Source organism: Pinus tabuliformis, chromosome 7 (assembly GCF_031772625.1).
Source record: "Pinus tabuliformis cultivar Carrire ecotype Pingquan chromosome 7, CPIR1, whole genome shotgun sequence".
Classification (NCBI taxonomy): Eukaryota; Viridiplantae; Streptophyta; class Pinopsida; order Pinales; family Pinaceae; genus Pinus; species Pinus tabuliformis.
In genome coordinates, this window is record NC_142293.1 from 935,133,415 (window position 1) to 935,141,818 (window position 8,404).

The window sequence follows — 8,404 nt, forward strand, 5'->3', positions numbered from 1 at the left end:
AGGAAGTTACTATGTTTTAATATAATAATGAGTGGCTTGACAGGGTAATTAATGTTTAGCAGCCCAAGGAGAGGTAATGATGTTTCAATTTATGGCTAGTTAACGCTGAATATCTCGTTCAAAATCTTCCCACGATTCAAAGTCATTTCAGAGAGCTTTCAGCCTTAATTTCCCTATATAGTTTGCGCTGATATATCTCTTCCATTTCAGGCAAGCTTCAAAAGACATGTCATTGCGAAAGGTGATACAAAAGAAGAAATAGAAGAGAATTACAGAGTCTGAGTTATCAGATATGTCACCTATATTCTATGATATAGTTTGCAGCGCCGATGGGGGAGCGACAACATGGGAAGTAATATACAATAGGTTTGAAGATGAGCATCCCAAAATTACTGTCATAAAGGCAACGACTGACTCAATAAAACCTTCGGGAGTCCAATTCAAAGATGTTGCTTGTTCCTTCCTTCACAGAATAGGAGCGAGAGCGAAAATACTCCCATAAACTGATATGATTAGATGGGTGGTGGAAAATATTAGTATTGAAGACAGGCAATTCAGGAACTCAAGGATGGAGCTCATCGGGTCATTCAAAGCTGGAGACCTGAAGCAAATGTACCATATACCTGACCCTCAGGACATATATGACAAGTCATACCTGACCAAATTTGCAAAGAAAAGTGAAGAACCTTTCAAGATGATCCAGGGCTGGAGGGTATTGGAGAACAAGTTCAATTATGATAAAACGGGTATGTATCCCGTAGCCTCCTTAGCAACCCCTACAACTATGCAGCTGCTATGTTATGTAGGCTATATGGATTACCTAATAATGTTAAGTTTTCCATAGAATGGATTCCTTTAATTGATGCCTGTGTTAATTCCCACATAATGAATTAGGCCACTATCCTATCTAGTAGCCTAGCCACTACCATCTCCGAGTATCGTTAGAAGAGATCCTCCTCCACAGAGAACCTTCCTCCATTTTATTTTGGTGCATACATCATGGATGCCATCTGTTTCTACACTAAATTTCCAATCATGGGTTGGAAATGGACTTTGTAGGACCTCTACCCTATCCATCTCAGCCATAAACAGATTTGGGAATCCCATTATATACCCCATTTTTATAAAGCATGCCATGTTGTTATTTTACCATTACATCAATTGATTTTTAATAAGAAAGCCCCGAGGTTTTCTAAAGAAGCCACTACAGACCTTCTAGTAGTAGGCAAATTTTTTTTTGAAGAATGGTTTACATACATCAGGGTTTTTGGTAGTACAACGGACCCGCATGTCCTCCCTTTGTATGTCTCTGATAAACTAGTAACAAGAGAAATAGCCCACCAGATTGTAGGAAAAGGCTTGACCAAGACCCTAAAAGATAATAAAAAGTCATTGTGGCCATATTTTCCCATTCGGTGTGGTTCCTTTTCGTTAGCAAATTTTAACCATGCAACCAAGGAATCACTAAGACTAGAGAGCCTTAGGCTCCATACTCTACCAAAAAGGAAATTTAATCCGGACAAAATAGCACATAATATTACTAATGTGGTGAAGATTAAGCCCTTTAACCATGAGGATAATAATTCTGAAGACCTTCTACAGTAAGCTAAATCATTCAAACAAGCATTCGAGTGGACAAGGGCATATCTGAGTCCTAAACATTTTGAAAGATTTCAGGAATTCAGAAACAAAAGGCTCAAAATAATTCCATTGTATTTGTTAAAATCAAGGACAAACCTACAACTAGTGTAACTTTCAACAGAGAGGGACCAAATTCTCGCATAGAGTCTCAAGTGGACACAAGTAAATCATTGGATACAGGGAAATCACAAGACACTGAGAATACAACAGAATCCAGCAGGAGGTCCATCGAAAATTAGGTTATAAGTGACATGACTAAAGACATCAGTTCTGAGATCAAAAGCAGCAGTTTGGAGTAGGAGTGGGACCAATTCAATAAAAAACTACAAGACACTCCTAAGAGAATATATGCCTAGGAAACACAGAATATCACACTCCTCTGCATACCCATAAAATTACAGAGTCTAAGACAATGGATGAACAAGGGACAAGTTTGCAACAGACATAAATCATCCCTTCTCTGCCCACATCAGAACTTGTCCTAAAGATGATTGAAATTCCTCCTTTAGATGTGTTCTACAACCCACTTCACAAGGTTGTATTAAGGAGACAGAGGAAAAGAAGGAAGGTAGAGAAACCCCAGATCCCACCTAGGAATGAGCCAATGGACATAGTCTAGAAGGATATTCCTTCCAATCTAGCTAAAATTTGACCAGAATATCGCAATTTATAGGGGCATATGAAAATGCCACGAGGGATAAAGCTACGAAGATATCTATTTTGTTAAGGGAGAAGGAAGAGAAGATAGTGCAGCTTGAGCAACAACTGCAAAATTGAAAAAGAAAATGTGAACTAGCAAGTTGTTGAACAAGTCGCTCAATTGCAGCGGAATATGGAAGTGTTAAAGATAAGCCATGAAGCAGACATTTCTGCGAAGAACATGTAAGTTCAAGAATTGCAAGAAGCCATGACAAAATATGAAGATATCCCTATTGTTGATGAATTCATCAAAGAGGAACTAGAGCTAAATTCCCTCCTATCAAAATAGCAAGAGAAATTTTGCCAAAGAATGTCGCATATCGCTCCTTATCTAATCACCAGTGATCAATTAACAGATAAGGCGATTGACCAAAGAACTGAATTTAATGATCTAAATACAAGGATCTCAGAATTCATTGAATGGCAAGAAACAGAAGAAGGAAGGAGAGCTAATTTGCCCAAGATTAAGGAGACACATAAGGACATTCTATTCACGGATTGGGATGCGCGGATCAAGCAAGTTGAATTAGCAGTGGCAAGAGAAGCAGGGGTGTCAAAGAACATAGTAAAAGCAGTAAACCACACTTTGCATGCCACCAACCTGGTGAAAGAAGGTAACCCGAAAATACTACCAGATTTAAATGACTTGCATAAAAGCTGGAAGGAAAGAGCGGAAATCCAAAGGGAAGCGATCAAAAAGTTAGAAAAGACTGACTGGGAGGCGTATTGGCAATACCTTGTCAAGCCACACAGCCAAATCATGACCCTCAACTACTCACTCCATTCAACTCAATGGATGATGCCACCTCTCACAGATGCTATTTTCACAGGACAGGTCAGAACATAGTTTGGGGCACCTCCTCAAGTGAAACCGATGGCCGATATATGCGATTTTAAAGAGAAGCCGACAGACAACAAGTCATCATTATAACCTCTGCTCATCAAGTCATTTTTATTTTTAGAGTTAGTTTACTAGTTAGGAGGAAGGTTGTTTGAAACCTCCTCGAATTTTTGTATAATCTATTTTTGAACATTAGTTAGAATAATATTTATTCCCTTCTCATGCATTTAGAGAAGGGTCCAGAATTTTATCAAAAAACATTTGCAAATAATTCACTTTTGTAAGTTTGTGAATGCCTTGATGAAATTATGGAATATGGTCGTTTCTTTTAAATACCAGACTACTTTCCTTTGTTGATGCACTATTGTATACTTGGAAGATAATTTGATCTAAAGAAAGGAGTTGATCTATGTCATTAGTCAAATGAGCAAAACTTCACACATATGGTACTTCTATCCTGTATGATTAGTTCTATTTCCGTTTAGTTAGTGATAATACTTCATTTTCATGAATTGTATATGAGATATGTTCTTTCCGTTATGCGTTAATTGCACTACTGTATGATGCCTAGATGAAATTGTTTATTTTCATATATAATCATAAGATACATGCGATATAGTTTATACATTTCTTTGACTAACTATTTAGTCAAAGAAAGTATCTTTACACGTTATCACCTCTGTTTAATGTGTGATTGATCTTTATTATCACATGTCAAACAAATATCTTTTTAGATCGCATATCACACAGAACACCGGGGTTTGTATTATATTAAGTTAGCAAGAGATTTGCATGATAGAATAGGCCATTTAGTTATCCCTATCCTTACTACAATCGCTTGAAAACCACCCACTCTTATTTTAAAACCCACATTGGGAAACTAGTCCCATCATCCCTAGTCGGAGCCACTACTTCAAACAGAAAAGGAACTTTCTTTAAGGTCCAGACCGGGTCGTTATCCCCCATGTTGGAGCAACAAAAATCTGAGGCTTCAACACCACCCTTGAAATGGAGCGAGCGCCCAACAATGAAACCACCCTCCCAGTTCGAAACTTAGTTCGATTACCCAGAGAACAACATTAACAACATAAACATGACCTCCCGACCTCTGCCACCCTACTACCATCGTGAAGGATTTATAAATTGTTATCTGCATGGCAAGCTTGATTGAAATGACGAATATGAGCTAATGGGAGGCGCAGGACACAAGACATGTGTCCCAAAGATACTTGAGACTCCCGTAAACCGAACCATAACACATTATTAGCCCATTAACAAGCAAAATCTGGTTATCAGGGAAATCTCTGGTGATATCCAATCGACCATAAGAGGAGGTAACCATGATCACAAAGACAAAAATAATGAGCAAGTATCTCGATCCCGAAGAGCTAGTTATGTCGAATTCTGTAGGTGTAACATTTAACACCCGGTTTTGTACCCCTATGAAGTATTGTACCCAATACACATGCTTGCCACACGATTAACATTCAGAGGAAGTGGGGGAGTCTTGAGTGCATAACGAGGGTCGCCAGATGTCAGAACCGGTGGACGACACACATGCCAAGAGTTCGCATGTGGAGTAAATGGGTTATGAGAACTTGTGCCCGCAAGAAAGCGGTGTTTCCCGTCGCCAAAAAATTTCCCCACCCCATCAGGTAGAAAAATAACAAATTATTACTTGTTAAACCCATTCAACCAATAATATACAAATATATAATAATTTATTACTCTATTCGTCAATCTTTAAAAATATTTACTCCATTTACAAATGATAATGTTAATGCAAACCTCCCTCATTAATCTTCTTCTTAATATGCTTTTGGTATTCCTCTCAAAAGTTCCATCCTCCTAAATTTAAGGTTTTTTTTTTCAATTCCTGAAACGTACCCACCCTCTCACCCTATTCAATTACTTTCTCAGTTTCAGGATATAATGCTAAAAATCGATCAAATCTAAAACCATAATTTGGAGCAGCGGAAACCCAAATTTGTTAGCACGGCTGAGGAGCACCAAATACAAAATTACTTCTTCACAAAAATACACAACACAAGACCAAAATTCATGGTCAGGAAGGTTGTGGAGCAGCAGGAATTAATTCATGGTTGATTGTCTGATTCCAATGAAAAAAACCATAGAATCTCTGTTCTCACTCTCCTTGCCATAAACCTAAAACTTGATACCCACAAAACCCAAATCCAAATCGCGGTTGTATCTACAGTGGATCCATGGCGCCCACTATTCATTTCCTTCTCCCACCAAAATATCTTATCCATCACCTTGGAATGTCTCCGTTACCCCACTTCTACAACACTGGTGCAGAGTGCTCACAACTTATCGAAGCAAAGGACCCTACGACCAATAAAGATATCCCTAATCTAAGTACCAAATCTAACCCACCAACGCTTTTTAAAATCTTCAAACAGCACCGATTCCAGATCCTGACTCCCAGGATCTATACCAACTTCAGACTTTATAACCCTCTCCATATTTTCAAGATGGAATCTGATCCACAAAGCTAGTTCAGATCTTCAAGCAATCAGTGGAGCAACAAAGATTCTGCCGCCTCGAAACTCCGTACAAAGTTGCCGTGAAAAATTATCATTCGCCAAACAATTCGACACTATTGAAGAAATATTGGAGCATTCATTATAGGTAAGCAAGTCTTGCTCTGAGGCTTTCATTATTCGTATTATTATTCTCTATGGTTTAGCTAGAATGCCTCAACACGCCATCAAAACCTTCAATCGAATGAAAAATCTTAATATTTTCCCCACTATCAAGTCCTTTAATGCCCTACTCAATGCCCTTGTTAAATTTGAAAACCCTAAATTGGCTCATGATTTCTATAAAGATATAGATAACTTTGGGGTCTTAGCAAACTTGAAAACTTACACTATTGTAGTGAAGGCTATTTGTAAAATTAATGAGCACGAGTCTGCACTTTCATTCCTGGATGAAATGAGAAAGCATGGCTGTGAACCAGAATTTTTCACCTATAATGTTATTTTATTGGCCTTATACCAACAAGGTAATTATAAGGAGGCCACTGATCTTTTGGGCAAAATGACTGAAACCTTCCCGCCCAATGTTGTCACATACAACATTATGATGTGTCACCTCTGTGAATACAATAAAAGTAGCGAGGTCGAGAAACTTTTAGATGAAATGGTTTCTAAAGGATTGAAACCAAACATTTTAAGCTCCAATACACTGATTACTGGTTTTTGTAAGGAAAATAATATGACATAAGCAAAGAGGATTTTTTCTTATATTTCTCACAAGGGCTATGATCCAAATAAATAGACGTATTACACCATCATTTATTTTTCATCTAAGGAAGGAGATTTCGACATCGCATATTAATTCTATATAGAAAGCATGTGTAGAGATTGGATGCCCTATTTCAAGATTGCAAAGGTGCTTATTGATGGCCTTGTCAAAAACGATAATGTTGAAAATGCCCACAAGGTGATTGAGGGAATGAAGAAGAAACTCCATGTTTCATGCCACAAGGAGTTGGAAAATCTCTGTTGAGGATTCTCGTTCAAGGTACAAAACTATAAGAGAAAGGGAGCAGTGGAAGTACAGTGGCCCAAATTCAGCTCAGTAGAATGGTAAGTTTTTTTACTTTAGCTCTAAGGATTTGAGCTTTTTACTTTAGTTCTAAGAATTTGGTCGGATGGTTAGGTCGTGAGGTTGGGTTCTCACAAAGCACATGGTTCAATTTTGAACAAAAATATATATACTTGATAACTGTTCCAACAACGATTTCTTCAATTACCATGTTACTTTTCAGAGTGAAAGGTTATTTACCCTAGCAGAGAGGTTGCGAAAGGATCACCCACTAAAGCTATGCCAACAGCTTAATTTTTAGAAGATTTACTTAGCTGGCTCATTCGATGTTTCATACAAGATTTACTTATATTGGAAATTTCATTCATATTGAAGGCAGTGGGTGCATTGATTATATATTAGTTGAGTTATCATTCGTATTGAATGCAATGTGTCACTTGTTAAGGTAAAAGTTAAGATTCACATAAAGTGTGCATTCTAGCCTCTCTTTATCTCTTTTCTTGTTTAACTTTATTAATGTGAATTCAGGGCATTAAGTAGTGTGAGGATTTATTGTTTTTTAAGTTTACTATTCATTTTTGAAATTGTCTTATTGTAAAATTTCACCTTGGATGCATATTTTGAATGTAACTTTTTATCTATTTGGAAATAAATTTATTTATTTTTAGGCAAAAAAATTGTATCTCTGATGATTTAATAGTATTCATCTTATTAGATCTTCACTGTAAGTATTCAAATATATTGTCTATTCACATGCAACATAAAATATTTTATATATAGTAAAAATATTTTTTTATATGCTCTGAAATATTAGAGACGACAATAGTTGTTAAAGCTTAAATTAATAGAGTCAATAAGATATATCTACTTTCACTTACAAATATTAGAGTAATTCTAACATTTTTTTTGAAGTAATTTTAAGGATTTCAAATGTGCTGGGAATGATGTTACTTTACAAGAGATAGATTAGAACCATATCTTAACTTTATGGAAATAACATATCTTTGAGGCAATAATTGACTAGCTTATAAGACTAGTAATTTTCTTTGAATCCATTTCCCCCTTATCAATAAAATAATGTTAGCTTTGTTGTTTGTTTTTGACAATTAATTCTTGATGCTATATTAACCTTTATTGGCTTAAATATAGATAGATAGTTTCCAACATTTTGTAGTCTATGTTTTCTTCCTATTTTCGAAGCATCACTCAAATCACTATCCCAGTCTGCTTATTTCACTTCCACCTCTCCACAAGTTGGATCTTTCCCCCTGAACAAATCGTACGATGACAAGTGCAAGACTCCACATCGAGAACTTCAATATGATTTCACCCACTCTCAACCCTTCTACTCCGTCCTCAAAGCTTCTTATCGTCGTCTCCTCCATTGCAATACATGACTCTTCATTTCTCATAGAATACGGGAACTTTCTTCTCTCATTGCCCACTCCCATAAACAATTATAGCATACCATCCTTCCCCGACGCTCCCCTCTTCCATCTGACCTCGACCCTACATCCATGTTCTCTCACACTTCCAACCTTTATGATATTCTTGGGCAGGCCAAAATTCATGTTACCTCCTCACCCTCTTCCTGTTACTTATTCTCAAGTAGAGATATTAGAAAGGCCATTTGGGTGATGAACAATAAAA